The 14843-nt window shown below is 44.2% G+C and overlaps 1 long non-coding RNA gene across 1 annotated transcript; it reads left to right on the top strand.

The window, feature by feature from the left end:
- The first annotated feature begins 3793 nt into the window (after window positions 1-3793).
- Window positions 3794-5613, top strand: LOC145875754 (uncharacterized). The gene is made up of 3 exons (XR_014391323.1): window positions 3794-4833; window positions 4981-5023; window positions 5118-5613. It is a non-coding gene; the product is annotated as an uncharacterized LOC145875754 (long non-coding RNA).
- Window positions 5614-14843: the final 9230 nt, after the last annotated feature.

Below are 14843 nucleotides of genomic sequence, written 5' to 3'. Positions count from 1 at the left end.
CTGAGCCACGGGGAAGGCCAGTATGTATAACCCACCATGCTGGCGTTGTAAACACCATGCTCTACCAACTGAGCCACGGGGAAGACCAGTATATATAACACACCATGCTGGTGTTGTAAACACCATGCTCTACCAACTGAGCCACGGGGAAGGCCAGTATGTATAACACACCATGCTGGCGTTGTAAACACCATGCTCTACCAACTGAGCCACGGGGAAGGCCAGTATGTATAACCCACCATGCTGGTGTTGTAAACACCATGCTCTACCAACTGAGCCACAGGGAAGGGCCAGTATATATAACACACCATGCTGGTGTTGTAAACACCATGCTCTACCAACTGAGCCACAGGGAAAGCCAGTATAACACACCATGCTGGTGTTGTAAACACCATGCTCTACCAACTGAGCCACGGGGAAGGCCAGTATGTATAACACACCATGCTGGCGTTGTAAACACCATGCTCTACCAACTGAGCCACGGGGAAGGCCAGTATGTATAACACACCATGCTGGTGTTGTAAACACCATGCTCTACCAACTGAGCCACGGGGAAGGCCAGTATGTATAACACACCATGCTGGTGTTGTAAACACCATGCTCTACCAACTGAGGCACGGGGAAGGCCAGTATATATAACACACCATGCTGGCGTTGTAAACACCATGCTCTACCAACTGAGCCACGGGGAAGGCCAGTATGTATAACACACCATGCTGGTGTTGTAAACACCATGCTCTACCAACTGAGCCACGGGGAAGGGCCAGTATGTATAACACACCATGCTGGTGTTGTAAACACCATGCTCTACCAACTGAGCCACGGGGAAGGCCAGTATGTATAACACACCATGCTGGCGTTGTAAACACCATGCTCTACCAACTGAGCCACGGGGAAGGCCAGTATAACACACCATGCTGGTGTTGTAAACACCATGCTCTACCAACTGAGCCACAGGGAAAGCCAGTATAACACACCATGCTGGTGTTGTAAACACCATGCTCTACCAACTGAGCCACGGGGAAGGCCAGTATGTATAACACACCATGCTGGCGTTGTAAACACCATGCTCTACCAACTGAGCCACGGGGAAGGCCAGTATGTATAACACACCATGCTGGTGTTGTAAACACCATGCTCTACCAACTGAGCCACGGGGAAGGCCAGTATATATAACACACCATGCTGGCGTTGTAAACACCATGCTCTACCAACTGAGCCATGGGGAAGGCCAGTATAACACACCATGCTGGTGTTGTAAACACCATGCTCTACCAACTGAGGCACGGGGAAGGCCAGTATATATAACACACCATGCTGGCGTTGTAAACACCATGCTCTACCAACTGAGCCACGGGGAAGGCCAGTATGTATAACACACCATGCTGGCGTTGTAAACACCATGCTCTACCAACTGAGCCACGGGGAAGGCCAGTATAACACACCATGCTGGTGTTGTAAACACCATGCTCTACCAACTGAGCCACAGGGAAAGCCAGTATAACACACCATGCTGGTGTTGTAAACACCATGCTCTACCAACTGAGCCACGGGGAAGGCCAGTATGTATAACACACCATGCTGGCGTTGTAAACACCATGCTCTACCAACTGAGCCACGGGGAAGGCCAGTATATATAACACACCATGCTGGCGTTGTAAACACCATGCTCTACCAACTGAGCCACGGGGAAGGCCAGTATGTATAACACACCATGCTGGTGTTGTAAACACCATGCTCTACCAACTGAGCCACGGGGAAGGCCAGTATGTATAACACACCATGCTGGTGTTGTAAACACCATGCTCTACCAACTGAGCCACGGGGAAGGCCAGTATGTATAACACACCATGCTGGCGTTGTAAACACCATGCTCTACCAACTGAGCCACGGGGAAGGGCCAGTATGTATAACACACCATGCTGGCGTTGTAAACACCATGCTCTACCAACTGAGCCACGGGGAAGGCCAGTATGTATAACACACCATGCTGGCGTTGTAAACACCATGCTCTACCAACTGAGCCACGGGGAAGGCCAGTATGTATAACACACCATGCTGGTGTTGTAAACACCATGCTCTACCAACTGAGCCATGGGGAAGGCCAGTATGTATAACACACCATGCTGGCGTTGTAAACACCATGCTCTACCAACTGAGCCACGGGGAAGGCCAGTATGTATAACACACCATGCTGGTGTTGTAAACACCATGCTCTACCAACTGAGCCACGGGGAAGGCCAGTATAACACACCATGCTGGTGTTGTAAACACCATGCTCTACCAACTGAGCCACAGGTAAGGCCAGTATGTATAACACACCATGCTGGCGTTGTAAACACCATGCTCTACCAACTGAGCCACGGGGAAGGCCAGTATGTATAACACACCATGCTGGCGTTGTAAACACCATGCTCTACCAACTGAGCCACGGGGAAGGCCAGTATAACACACCATGCTGGTGTTGTAAACACCATGCTCTACCAACTGAGCCACGGGGAAGGCCAGTATGTATAACACACCATGCTGGTGTTGTAAACACCATGCTCTACCAACTGAGCCACGGGGAAGGCCAGTATGTATAACACACCATGCTGGCGTTGTAAACACCATGCTCTACCAACTGAGCCACGGGGAAGGCCAGTATGTATAACCCACCATGCTGGTGTTGTAAACACCATGCTCTACCAACTGAGCCACGGGGAAGGCCAGTATGTATAACACACCATGCTGGTGTTGTAAACACCATGCTCTACCAACTGAGCCACGGGGAAGGCCAGTATGTATAACACACCATGCTGGTGTTGTAAACACCATGCTCTACCAACTGAGCCACGGGGAAGGCCAGTATGTATAACACACCATGCTGGTGTTGTAAACACCATGCTCTACCAACTGAGCCACGGGGAAGGCCAGTATGTATAACACACCATGCTGGCGTTGTAAACACCATGCTCTACCAACTGAGCCATGGGGAAGGCGATGTGTTTGTTCAGTTTTTTTTACTTTAGTGAGCGAGTGCGTGCTGTGGGAAAATGTGACACAACTATAATTTGATCAGGAATTGAAATGTTAATTAGATCTTGAGGTAGAGGAAATGTGAATACTGCCTATGTAAGAGAGCTTTTGGGGAAAGAAATTGCATGGCGACAGTCTGGGGTTGAGAGGAGAGTAGGTGTTGTTGGAACAGGAAATAAGCAGCATCCTGTTTATCAGCAGTTAGGGGAATACTGAGGAAATGTGTTTTGTATACTTAGAAAAACAGTGAATGTTGGAAAAGGAACAGTATTTTCTACCCAGATAACTAATATCTGCACACTTAAAATACATCAAATAGAATATAAAAAAGTGCACTAGCCAAACAATGAGCCATCTGGAACTCTGTACTGTTGGGGCCTTTGTAGAGATTGTTTGCTTACAGTCCTACTGTGCTCTGAGACTAAGATAAACATCTGGCAGGATGGGAGGGGTTCTCATTCTCTTTCATTTTCATTCACTGTCTGTCTGTCTGTCTGTCTGTCTGTCTGTCTGTCTGTCTGTCTGTCTGTCTGTCTGTCTGTCTGTCTGTCTGTCTGTCTGTCTGTCTGTCTGTCTGTCTGTCTGTCTCTCTCTCTCTCTCTCTCTCTCTCTCTCTCTCTCTCTCTCTCTCTCTCTGTCTCTCTGTCTCTCTCTCTCTCTCTCTCTCCTCTCTCTCTCTCTCTCTCTCTCTCTCTCTCTCTCTCTCTCTCTCTCTCTCTCTCTCTCTCTCTCTCTCTCTCTCTCTCTCTCTCTCTCTCTCTCTCTCTCTCTCTCTCTCTCTCTCTCTCTCTCTCTCTCTCACACAATAACATTTATTTTTATTGAACCTTTATTTAACTAGGCAAGTCAGTTAAGAACAAATTCTAATTTACAATAACAACCTACACCAGCCAAACTCGGACGACATGACTGTGACGCCGCAGTAAATGTCTATTACCAGAAAGATAAGGATCTTCTTTCAATAATTACAATATATTATGTTTGTTTTGGATTAACTTCTGAAATAAATCTTTCTTGAACCAAATATTTAGGTGCTACTGATGTGGTGGAACAGAAAGTCAAGTGTTATTGACAATTTATCAAACTCGAATGGATTTGAAATACATAAAATAGTAAAATATATTTCTAACTGTTTTCTAGGTAACAGCAATTGTCTTTAATTTGGTAAGGTTCAGTACACATTTGGCGTTTTAGACATTTGGACTTCTGAAGAATACAAAAATATGTTTTCATGAGTTCACTCATGTTCTGTAGATTGAGACTTGAGAGAAAGAGATGGGGAGCAATTGCTCCAAAGGGAGGAGAGAGGAGAGGGACATTACCGCTTTCTCCAAAAAGAGAAGTTTGTCTTTGGGAAGAAAAAAGGAGTACACTGAAGGGAGGAAAGCAGAGGGCAACAGTGGAGAAACGCTCTTTCAACAAAGGTGAGACCAATTTCCCTGAAATGGTTCAAGTCAGTATTGCCTTGTGTTGTAGTACCAGGTTGAGGACATAGAGGCCAGTGTTACCTCTATCTCTCATTGTCTCTCCTAGTCTTCCTGGCCTACAATCCCCAGTCTCCCCAGCCTACAATCCCCAGCCTACAATCCCCAGTCTCCCCAGCCTACAATCCCCAGTCTCCCCAGCCTACAATCCCCAGTCTCCCCAGTCTACAATCCCCAGTCCCCCCAGACCGACAATCCCCAGTCTTCCCAGCCTACAATCCCCAGTCTTCCCTCACAGCTGAGGGTGGAAGCAGTCTATGTGCCCCAGTGATCAGCAATAAGGAAGTAGGAGGTAACATCAACATCACTCAGAACAACACTCAGAACAACGGTAAAAACATAACTCTTCCACTTTCTTTACATGCTGTGAGGAAAAGGTTTCCTCTGACACATTATTATATTCATACTTTATTCAATCAAGTCACCTTCAGAACTGTAGGAGAATATAATATATTTTCCTATTTTGTTCAATTTCTAGATGACTCCTCCCAGGTTGCACAATGCAGTGCCACGCTAAAAGGGTAAGTTGTCAAACGTTTGACTTTGTGCGCGTGTGATGTGTTGTGGGTGTAAATGAATAGTGTTTTTGGTTAAACCATGTCTCTTTTTCCACAGTGAGTTGCGTGGTGGTCTGTCTCCAGTATCCAGAGAGACCCAGAGCGCATCAAGGAACACACACTACCACCACAATATGAAGAGAAAGACAACACAAAGAAGACACAATACATAATGAATGATAAATACATCTGCTTAATGCATTATTATGATGCATGACATAGGAGCTAACAGGTTATTTTGCATTGCGTATTATGCAGATGAATGCACATATAATGCATTATGAAGAGGGTATTCATAGGAGGTGTTACCATAGGAGGTGTTACCATAGGAGGTGTTACCATAGCCATAGGAGGTGTTACCATAGGAGGTGTTACCATAGGAGGTGTTATCATAGGAGGTGTTACCATAGGAGGTGTTACCATAGCCATAGGAGGTGTTACCATAGGAGATGTTACCATAGGAGGTGTTACCATAGGAGATGTTACCATAGGAGGTGTTACCATAGCCATATGAGGTGTTACCATAGGAGGTGTTACCATAGGAGGTGTTACCACAGGAGGTGTTACCATAGGAGGTGTTACCATAGGAGGTGTTACCATAGGTGGTGTTACCATAGGAGGTGTTACCATAGCCATAGGAGGTGTTACCATAGGAGGTGTTACCATAGGAGGTGTTACCACAGGAGGTGTTACCATAGGAGGTGTTACCATAGGAGGTGTTACCATAGGAGGTGTTACCATAGGAGGTGTTACCATAGCCATAGGTGGTGTTACCATAGGAGGTGTTACCATAGGAGGTGTTACCATAGGAGGTGTTACCATAGCCATAGGAGGTGTTACCATAGGAGGTGTTACCATAGCCATAGGTGGTGTTACCATAGGAGGTGTTACCATAGCCATAGGAGGTGTTACCATAGGAGGTGTTACCGTAGCCATAGGAGGTGTTACCATAGGAGGTGTTACCATAGGAGGTGTTACCATAGCCATAGGAGGTGTTACCATAGCCATAGGAGGTGTTACCATAGGAGGTGTTACCATAGCCATAGGAGGTGTTACCATAGGAGGTGTTACCATAGGAGGTGTTACCATAGGAGGTGTTACCATAGCCATAGGAGGTGTTACCATAGCCATAGGAGGTGTTGCCATAGGTGGTGTTACCATTGGAGGTGTTACCATAGGAGGTGTTACCATAGGAGGTGTTACCATAGCCATAGGAGGTGTTACCATAGGTGTTGTTACCATAGGAGGTGTTACCATAGCCATAGGAGGTGTTACCATAGGAGGTGTTACCATAGGAGGTGTTACCATAGCCATAGGAGGTGTTACCATAGGAGGTGTTACCATAGGAGGTGTTACCATAGCCATAGGAGGTGTTACCATAGGAGGTGTTACCATAGCCATAGGAGGTGTTACCATAGGAGGTGTTACCATAGGAGGTGTTACCATAGGAGGTGTTACCATAGGAGGTGTTACCATAGGAGGTGTTACTATAGGGTGTGTTACCATAGGAGGTGTTACCATAGGAGGTGTTACTATAGGATGTGTTACCGTAGCCATAGGAGGTGTTACCATAGGAGGTGTTACCATAGGAGGTGTTACCATAGCCATAGGAGGTGTTACCATAGGAGGTGTTACCGTAGCCATAGGAGGTGTTACCATAGGAGGTGTTACCATAGGAGGTGTTACCATAGCCATAGGAGGTGTTACCATAGGAGGTGTTACCATAGCCATAGGAGGTGTTTCCATTGGAGGTGTTACCATAGGAGGTGTTACCATAGGAGGTGTTACTATAGGGTGTGTTACCATAGGAGGTGTTACCATAGGAGGTGTTACTATAGGGTGTGTTACCATAGGAGGTGTTACCATAGGAGGTGTTACTATAGGATGTGTTACCATAGGAGGTGTTACTATAGGATGTGTTACTATAGGATGTGTTACTATAGGAGGTGTTACAATAGGAGGTGTTACCATAGCAGATGTTACTATAGGAGGTGTTACCATTGGAGGTTTTACCATACGCATACGACACACAATTAACCTCTAGACGGTCGCCTAGGATAGGGGGCGCCACAGCGCATTTTGAAAAAAATGAGTGCCCATTTTCAACGACCTACTACTCAAACTCAGAAGCTAGGATATGCATATAATTAATACTTGTGGATAGAAAACACCCTAAAGTTTCTAAAACTGTTTGAATGGTGTCTGTGAGTATAACAGAACTCATATGGCAGTCAAAACCCCGAGACAGATCGAAACAGGAAGTGGAATTCTGAATTGCGAACTCAACTTCATCACGTTGCCTATTAATCACACCGTGAGCTATGGTTCATTGAGCACTTCCTATTGCTTCCAATAGATGTCCCCAGTCTTTACAAAGTGATTTGAGTCTCCTACTGTGAAAACTGACAGAATGACACGCTGTGGAACATGGTCACACGGAGAGGGCCATCACCATTATGACGCCGGCGCCCCTGGTTACCCTCCCCTTTCGAAACGTTTTGAAACACAATGCAATCGTCCCCCTCGAATCTTATTGGAGCTCTCGTTGAAAAAGGCCCTAGAGATTTATGTTATACAACGTTTGACATGTTTGAACGAACCTAAATAAGAAAAAAATGCATTTTTTTGAAAGAGTAGCCCCGCGCACGTCGGAACTTTTGGTGCAGCTTTCAGAACACGCTAACAACAACAAGCTAATGGAACATAAAGGATGACATTTTTAGAACGAAAATACATTTGTTGTGGACCTGGGATTCCTGGAAGTGCCTAAGGATGAAGATAATCAAAGATAAGGGATTATTGACAATAGTATACAAGACTAGATTTGATATGCGATTGTTCCAAGATGGCGCTGACCTGTATTGCTAGCCTATTGTTCTGAGTATCGCATCCCCTTTTATCGCAAAGTGTGATTACCCAGTAAAGTTATTTTTAAATCTGGCATTACAGGTGCTTTCAAGAGATATTCATCTATAAATCTTAGAATGACAATATTACATTTTAAAAATGTTTTCGAATAGTAATTTAGTAAATTGTAGCGCTGTTTCATCGGATGCATTTGAGGGAAAATAGTTAGTCAACGTTACGCACCGATGTAAAATGCTGTTTTTATATATAAATATGAACTTTATCGAACAAAATAATGCATGTAATGGTAATGCATGTATTGTGTAACATGATGTCCTAGGTGTGTCATCTGATGAAGATTGTCAAAGGTTAGTGCTGCATTTAGCTGTTTTTTGGTTATTTGTAATGCATGTGGTTGGTCGGAAAATGGCTATGTGGCTACTTTTACGATATACTCCTCTAACATAATCTAATGTTTTGCTTTTGCTGTAAAGCCTTTTTGAAATCGGACAACGTGGTTCGATTCAGGAGAGGTGTATAAACGATATAATTTTAAAAAAAAATTGAAAAAAAAAATTATTACATTTTGTTATGCTAATGGCGATAGGATTTTTCGCAGGATGTCCGTCCCGCATACGGGACATTCCAAGATAGCAGTTAGTTCAGTTTGATCTTATTAAAGACAGCTGTATCATTTTTTTATTCATTTTGACATATTGTTTGGGACCACTTTTTTTGCTCTGTTTGAAGGCTGTCAGCTTCTTCTCAGGAAGAGAATCCCTTAGCCTTTCGACTAATTTTGGGTTAGTTGGACTAATTTTGGGTTAGTTCTCTCAAGAAGAACAAACCCATCTCAACATGACAGAAAGTAAGACAGGAGAACCTATTTCAACATGACAGAAAGTAAGACAGGAGTCCCTGACCTTATCTTCTCTCAAGAAGATGTCTGGTAGGCAGGGCTGGGCGATATGGACCAAAAGTCATATCCCGATATATTTAGGCTGAATATCGATATAAGATATATATCCTGATATTTTTTTCTGCAAAGTGAGAGCAAATGTTCAGTCAAAGTCAAAGCCAGATATGACATGTCTCAAGTAGTTTTATTGAAAGCGGCTATTTCAGTGAACAGTTGAAAAATCAAATGAATAAATAATAAACAGGGCTCTTCACCTGGTTCAGATTAAATGCTCAGCTGTTCAAATAACAATAACATGTAAACATAAACACTGTAGAACAACAGGACGACCTTTTTGAAATCAAAGCTCCATAAGGTGCACATTTAAATAAAAATATCTTAAACAAAAATAGCCTATAAAATAAAATAGGCCTATCTTTTTCTGAAATAAATATTATATATATATTTATGAGAAAAGTCAACTTTTTTTTTAGTTTGACAACTTTAAATGGCTTATTAAAATCAAATTACAGATTTCTTCTCCTTTCTAACAAATCCACAGATGCAAATAACGAACATTACAAAATAATAAAATATGACAAACCCTAGTAAGGGCAGCAATTATATATAAATAAAGAACAAAATAAAGTGCTCAGTTTGAGAAAATGTTTTTTAAACATCAGCCTGACATTACCATTTGCTTTTTGTTAACTCAATTTCTTATCTGAACAGCCTCAACCAGTTGCACAACAAACAGACTATCAACTCAATAAACATTTTCCCCCTCTTTTTTTACTTTGATAAACAGTAATGCTGTCTTGAGGTAGACATTAGAAGACAAGCGTGTCCTCCTTCGTTTAAAGATTTTGTGCGAGAAACACCAGCCTGTCAACGGCATCCGGCTTCAGAGATGCTCTGTGGCAGGTCACGATATTGCCACTGCAGCTGAAAACCCTTTCGGAGGGTGAACTGGTAGCTGGTACCAAGAGATACTTTTTTTGCCAGGTGGCTCAGAGCTGGAAAGACAACTTCATGATCCTTCCACCACTTGAGGGGATCAGTGTCACTCTCCACACTTGCTGACTGCAAGTAACTTGACAGTTCATTTTCAATAGCCTCCCTCTTGGTTGGTGGCGCAGTGGTGGTGGCTGTGCGCTGCTTGAAGAAGCTTGCCAGTGTCTTAGCTTTTGGTGCCACTGCTGCTTCTCCATCTGCAGGCTCAGGCACAGTTGGCACACGTAGGTAAGGCGGTTGACAGCTGCTCTGATCAGCCAGTAGCGTCTCCACCTCCAAGACAGCTCTGTGCTTCAACGCATCAACTTTTTCACTTGGGATATAGGTGGCCCTGAAGCGTGGATCCACAAATGAAGCCATCTCCAATAGGTCAGTAGTGGCTGGGTCAGAATACTTGCGGTTGAGGTACTCAACAATGCAGGTCTTGATCGATTTGCAAAGCTCGCTATCACCCTCTTCACATGCCAGGAGACTGTCGTTAAAAAGGTGCAGCACAGGTTTTACATATGATAGAGTGACGTACTCCTCACCTGACAAAGCATCGGTAAAGTCCTGGAGAGGTTTCAGGACCTTTTGGACTGCTTCTAGGACCTCTAAGTCCTGCCAGGTAGGGACAAGGTGCCTGGTCTTTTTGTCATTAGACAGGACTTTGGCCAGTGCTCCTTCCTGCTCCAGGACTCTATCATCTGCTGCCTTGATCCCCAGCGTGTGGCAGACTCGGTTATGAGTTGGTGACTTGGCAGACCCAGCTGAATCTGGACTTCAGCAAGATGTCTCCTTTTCTTCCAGCTGTACCAAAATACAGCTTACAATTCTCTTGCACAGAGAAATGGCCCGGGTGACGCGCTTGTCATTCATGCCATGTCCTGTCAGAATCATAAAAAAAAACTATTAAACAAATGTGCTTATGCGAGAAATTTGACTCTGTTTTCACTTTAACACACTCATACAACTAAGTGCTTTCCAAAATCAAGCTTTAGAAATATTCTACATTAATATTTTCTTGTTTCATAGTTTATTTTTTTAATCAACGCCAGTCCTAATCATAAATATCAAATATTATATTCATTTATTTTGTGAATTTTAATCCTGTAAGTGATTTTTATGTATTATTATTTTTGAATAATTTATAAATGATGACTATACTGTATGTACATTTACTGATGTTTCGTTCTTGTTGTTGTTCTTAGTATTTATGCTTAGTATTTAATGCTACTTCATATTTCTACTCCACTAAAAACTCCACAATGTTTAGGCCTACCTACGTGTCAACATTAGTTTCTAGTTACTTTGCAGTTGGCTCTTCAATCCAGAGAAAAAACTATAGTCTATCATAATAACTAAATATGTTACCTTGATGATATCAACAGGCTAACCAGCATTTTAAAGTCATAATTACCTCACATTTACCAGCTGTAACATTAAAGTGGTAAACACATCAATGCATCAGTAATTCTTATCCAATAACCTAATAAATATGGTTCTGAAATCTACCATCCTGTATTGTAAGTGATTTTACTTTTAGCACTTTATGTTTTGTGTTTTATTAATCAATCTTTGGCCAAGACAGCAGCATAAACCCACTAACCCACAGACGGAAATGCACGAGGTGGCTAAAAACAGACCTCCCTCCCATCTTCCACCAGCTTGCTACCTATGGCCCGGCTAGCTGTCTGAATCTCACTGGACCCTTTGATCACTCGGCTAAGCATGCCTCTCCTTAATGTCAATATGCCTTCTCCATTGCTGTTCTGGTTAGTGTTTATTGGCTTATTTCACTGTAGAGCCTCTAGCCCTGCTCATTATACCTTATCCAACCTCTCAGTTCCTCCACCCACACATGCTATGACATCTTCTGGTTTCAATGATGTTTCTAGAGACAATATCTCTCTCATCATCACTAAATGCCTAGGTTTACCTCCTCTGTATTCACATCCCACCATACCTTTGTCTGTACATTATACCTTGAAGCTATTTTATCACCCCCAGAAACCTGCTCCTTTTTCTCTCTATTCTGGACGTCACAGACGACCAATTCTTATAGCTTTTAGCCGTACCCTCATACTTATTCTTCTCTGCTCCTCTGGGGATGTAGAGGTGAATCCAGGCCCTGCAGTGCCTGGCTCCACTCCTACTCCCCAGGCGCTCTCTTTTGATGACTTCTGTAACCGTAAAAGCCTTGGTTTCATGCATGTTAACATTAGAAGCCTCCTCCCTAAGTTTGTTTTATTCACTGCTTTAGCACACTCTGCCAACCCGGATGTCCTAGCTGTGTCTGAATCTTGGCTTAGGAAGTCCAACAAGAACTCTGAAATCTTCATCCCTAACTACAACGTTTTCAGACAAGATAGAACGACCAAAGGGGGCGGTGTTGCAATCTACTTCAGAGATAGCCTGCAGAGTTCTGTCCTGCTATCCAGGTCTGTACCCAAACAATTTGAACTTCTACTTTTAAAAATCCACCTCTCCAAAAACAAGTCTCTCACCGTTGCCGCCTGCTATAGACCCCCCTCGGCCCCTAGTTGTGCTCTGGACACCATATGTGAACTGATTGCCCCCCATCTATCTTCAGAGCTCGTGCTACTAGGTGACCTAAACTGGGACATGCTTAACACCCCAGCCATCCTACAATCCAAGCTTGATGCCCTCAATCTCACACAAATTATTAATGAACCCACCAGGTACAACCCCAAAGCCGCAAACACTGGCACCCTCATAGATATCATCCTAACCAACGTGCCCTCTAAATACACCTCTGCTGTTTTCAACCAAGATCTCAGCGATCACTGCCTCATTGCCTGCACCCGTAATGGTTCAGAGGTCAAACGACCTCCACTCATCACTGTCAAACGCTCCCTGAAACATTTCAACGAGCAAGCCTTTCTAATCGACCTGGCCCTGGTATCCTGGAAGGATATTGACCTCATCCTGTCAGTAGAGGATGCCTGGTTATTTTTTTTAAATGCCTTCCTCTCCATCTTAAATAAGCATGCCCCTTTCAAGAAATTTAGAACCAGGAACAGATATAGCCCTTGGTTCTCCCCAGACCTGACTGCCCTTAACCAACACAAAAATATCCTGTGGCGTTCTGCATTAGCATCGAACTGCCCCCGCGATATGCAACTTTTTAGGGAAGTTAGAAACCAATACACACAGGCAGTTAGAAACGCCAAGGCTAGCTTTTTCAAACAGAAATTCGCTTCGTGCAACTCCAACTCTAAAAAGTTCTGGGACATTGTAAAGTCCATGGAGAATAAGAACACCTCCTCCCAGCTGCCCACTGCACTGAGGATAGGAAACTCTGTCACCACCGATAAGCCCACTATAATTGAGAATTTCAATAAGCATTTTTCTACGGCTGGCCATGCTTTCCACCTAACTACCCCTACTGCATTCAACAGCACTGCACCCCCCACAGCTACTCGCCCAAGCCTCCCCCATTTCTCCTTCTCCCAAATCCATTCAGCTGATGTTCTGAAAGAGCTACAAAATCTGGACCCCTAAAAAAAAGCTGGGCTTGACAATCTGGACCCTTTCTTTCTAAAATTATCTGCCGAAATTATTGCAACCCCTATTACTAGCCTGTTCAACCTCTCTTTCGTGTCGTCTGAGATTCCCATAGATTGGAAAGCAGCTGCTGTCATCCCCCTCTTCAAAGGAGGTGACACTCTTGACCCAAATTGCTACAGACCTATATCCATCCTACCCTGCCTTTCTAAGGTCTTCGAAAGCCAAGTCAACAAACAGATTACCGACCATTTCGAATCCCACCGCACCCTCTCCGCTATGCAATCTGGTTTCAGAGCTGGTCATGGGTGCACCTCAGCCACGCTCAAGGTCCTAAACGACATCGTAACCGCCATCGATAAGAAACAATACTGTGCTGCCGTATTCATTGACCTGGCCAAAGCTTTTGACTCTGTTAATCACCACATCCTCATCGGCAGACTCAGTAGCCTTGGTTTCTCAAACGATTGCGTCGCCTGGTTCACCAACTACTTCTCTGACAGAGTTCAGTGTGTCAAATCGGAGGGCCTACTGTCTGGACCTCTGGCAGTCTCTATGGGTTTACCACAGGGTTCAATTCTTGGTCCAACTCTTTTCTCTGTATACATAAATGATGTCGCTCTTGCTGCTGGTGAATCTCTGATCCACCTCTACGCAGACGACACCATTCTGTATACTTCTGGCCCTTCTTTGGACACTGTGTTAACAACCCTCCAGACGAGCTTCAATGCCATTCAACTCTCCTTCCGTAAATGCATGCTCTTCAACCGATCGCTGCCTGCACCTGCCCGCCTGTCCAGCATCACTTCTCTGGACGGTTCTAACTTAGAATTTGTGGACAACTACAAATACCTAGGTGTCTGGTTAGACTGTAAACTCTCCTTCCAGACTCACATCAATCATCTCCAATCCAAAGTGAAATCTCGAATTGGCTTCCTATTTCGCAACAAAGCATCCTTCACTCATGCTGCCAAACATACCCTCGTAAAACTGACCATCCTACCAATCCTCGACTTCGGCGATGTCATTTACAAAATAGCTTCCAATACCCTACTCAACAAGCTGGATGCAGTCTATCACAGTGCCATCCGTTTTGTCACCAAAGCCCCATATACTACCCACCACTGCGACCTGTACGCTCTCGTTGGCTGGCCTTCGCTTCATAATCGTCGCCAAACACATTGGCTCCAGGTCATCTACAAGACCCTGCTAGGTAAAGTCCCCCCTTATCTCCGCTCACTGGTCACCATAGCAGCACCCACCTGTAGCACGCGCTCCAGCAGGTATATCTCTCTGGTCACCCCTAAAGCCAACTCCTCCTTTGGTCGTCTCTCCTTCCAGTTCTCTGCTGCCAATGACTGGAACGAACTACAAAAATCTCTGAAACTGGAAACACTTATCTCCCTCACTAGCTTTAAGCACCAGCTGTCAGAGCAGCTCACAGATCACTGCACCTGTACATAGCCCATCTATAATTTAGCCCAAACTACTACCTCTTCCCCTACTGTATTTATTTAT

The sequence above is a fragment of the Salmo salar genome, unplaced genomic scaffold (genome assembly GCF_965601325.2).
Source record: "Salmo salar unplaced genomic scaffold, fSalSal1 ptg000335l, whole genome shotgun sequence".
NCBI classification, from domain to species: Eukaryota; Metazoa; Chordata; class Actinopteri; order Salmoniformes; family Salmonidae; genus Salmo; species Salmo salar.
Note: the sequence above shows the minus strand (reverse complement) of the source record. Positions and strands in the feature narration are given on the sequence as shown.